The sequence below is a fragment of the Cheilinus undulatus genome, linkage group 1 (assembly GCF_018320785.1).
Source record: "Cheilinus undulatus linkage group 1, ASM1832078v1, whole genome shotgun sequence".
Taxonomy (NCBI): Eukaryota; Metazoa; Chordata; class Actinopteri; order Labriformes; family Labridae; genus Cheilinus; species Cheilinus undulatus.
The window spans coordinates 3,284,770-3,286,779 of NC_054865.1; the positions used below are offsets into that span (position 1 = coordinate 3,284,770).

Consider the following 2,010-nt stretch of genomic DNA (forward strand, 5'->3'; position numbering starts at 1 on the left):
CAGGAAGATCAGAGCAGGAAGTGGAGACGCCGGGATGGAGGTAATCCAAGCCAAAAGTTCTAAAATATTCAGTATCGGCACGAAATGCCCCCCAAAAAACTGAGGGATCAAGTGGCCAGTTTCACCGGCGGGTGCTGTAAGAAACTTTGAACTTTTGCGTGAGAAATTGGTAACTCACTGAAACCGACAGCGAGTCCACCAGCAGCGCTTTGATTCATCAGCCATGGCCGGCCAAGAGGCTTAAGACTGCCGCCAGGTCTCCCCCGTGCGTCGGCATCCACTGGCCAGCTGGATACAAACAGCGATGACACTTCAGAGACGGACTTTTCCGACCCTGACCCCTTTTCAGACTCTGAGGAATGGCTGCCGAGTGAGAGGAGCGGATCCTGTTCTCCGTCCCAGAGTGTTGGAGGTAAGTTAACGGTAGGAACCCACTGATTATTCAGACAAATTTATCGAATAAAACTATCACTTCTGCTCTCCTGCTCTGTGATTTCAGAAGCAGAGTTGAGAGAGGAGTAAGCCCCATGCAATTCTGTAACACCGTCTGTTGGCAGAAAAAGAGGTAAGAACAAAAAAATCCTATATTATAGATTATATATAATATATGTAAAATAGACATTATATTACTTCTATAATTTGCAGGCAGTGCCAGAGGACACGCAAGCAGGAAAGGACGTGGGCGTATCGGGGGTCCCGTGGCGGCCGTCCAGTTGTATTGTGCTGTATTTTGTATTTATTTTTATTTATTTTATAATAAAATAACGTTTGTAATACAATTTCAGATGTCTTTTATGTCATTGAAGGCAAAATTATAACATTCAAATCACTGTTTTGCTTGACAGACTCTCTTTTACAGAAATGCATTTTTCTCCACTTTCTAGAAAAAAAGTGGTCTTTTTGGTGAAACTAGCCTCTTTTCAACTTCAGATAAATCAAGAACGGAACAAGCTACAAACAAACTGTTTTTTCTATGATGAAATAGAAAGTTTCTTCTTTCATTTGAGCTATTCTGTGTTTTCAGAGTCATAGTACAAAATATTCTGTCTTGAAAGATGACTCAAAATGGCCAAAAACGCTGGCACAAGGCACTTCCAATTTTATAAAAGGGCTGGCCGTCAAAGAGTTAAGGTGCCTGAAGGTGTCAAAATTACCTCAGCAAAATATGTGGAGTTCCTAATTGCCCATTTTCTGCCACGGTATAAAAGGAGGAACTTCTGAAGTAAAAATATTTTCATGCAAGACAACACACCATTCCATGCAGCAAAAAATCCCACTGAGGCCTTGGCTGCTATGGGCAAAAAAATCCTGGTGTGGCCACCATCATCCCCTGAGCTCAACCCTACTGAGAACCTTTGGAGCATCCTTAAAAGGAAGCTCTATGAGGACGGAAGGCAGTCTACCTCAAACAGCAGCTCTGGGAGGCAATTCTGGCATCCTCAAAGGAAAAACGGGCAGAAACTAGACATAGACTTAGAAGTTCAAAGGATAAGAGAGTTGTTAAGGTGACACCAAAGACGGTCTCCTATGTTTATAGGAAACTGGATGTAAAGATGTTTTTTATTGAAATAGCTTTGGTTTGAGAAAAAGTACCTCCTAATGCAAGAAGTTATGACAGATATCTGTTTTCAGTCCGTTAGAAACTATTGAATGTTTTGAAATTCTGTTTTGCATAATATTTTGGAAACTGTATTTTAAGTTATTTTGCAAAAAAGCCATTGTCATCAATTGGTGATTTTGATGAAAAAAAAAATCAGATTACAATATAATTGTTGAGATATAAAAAATCCTATTGAGTGCCAATTATATAGACCAGTGATCATCAACTGGTGGCCTTGGGGCCACATCAGGCCCCCCTAAAGCTTCCCATACAGCCCCTAGGGGATTATTATTAAATCCAGGAATTTGAGAAGGAAAAATATGGCATGCCATTGTTTTACTTTTTTTCACTTACAGCTTACAGCTTCAACCTAGGGACTTATCAAACAACAAGCACACAGGTCATGTATG

At 40.7% G+C, this 2,010-nt stretch overlaps 1 long non-coding RNA gene across 1 annotated transcript; it reads left to right on the plus strand.

Annotated features, from left to right (window-relative positions):
* LOC121514121 lies at positions 1-726 on the plus strand. Its single transcript, XR_005992265.1, has 3 exons — positions 1-412; positions 500-565; positions 646-726. It is a non-coding gene; the product is annotated as an uncharacterized LOC121514121 (long non-coding RNA).
* Positions 727-2,010: the final 1,284 nt, after the last annotated feature.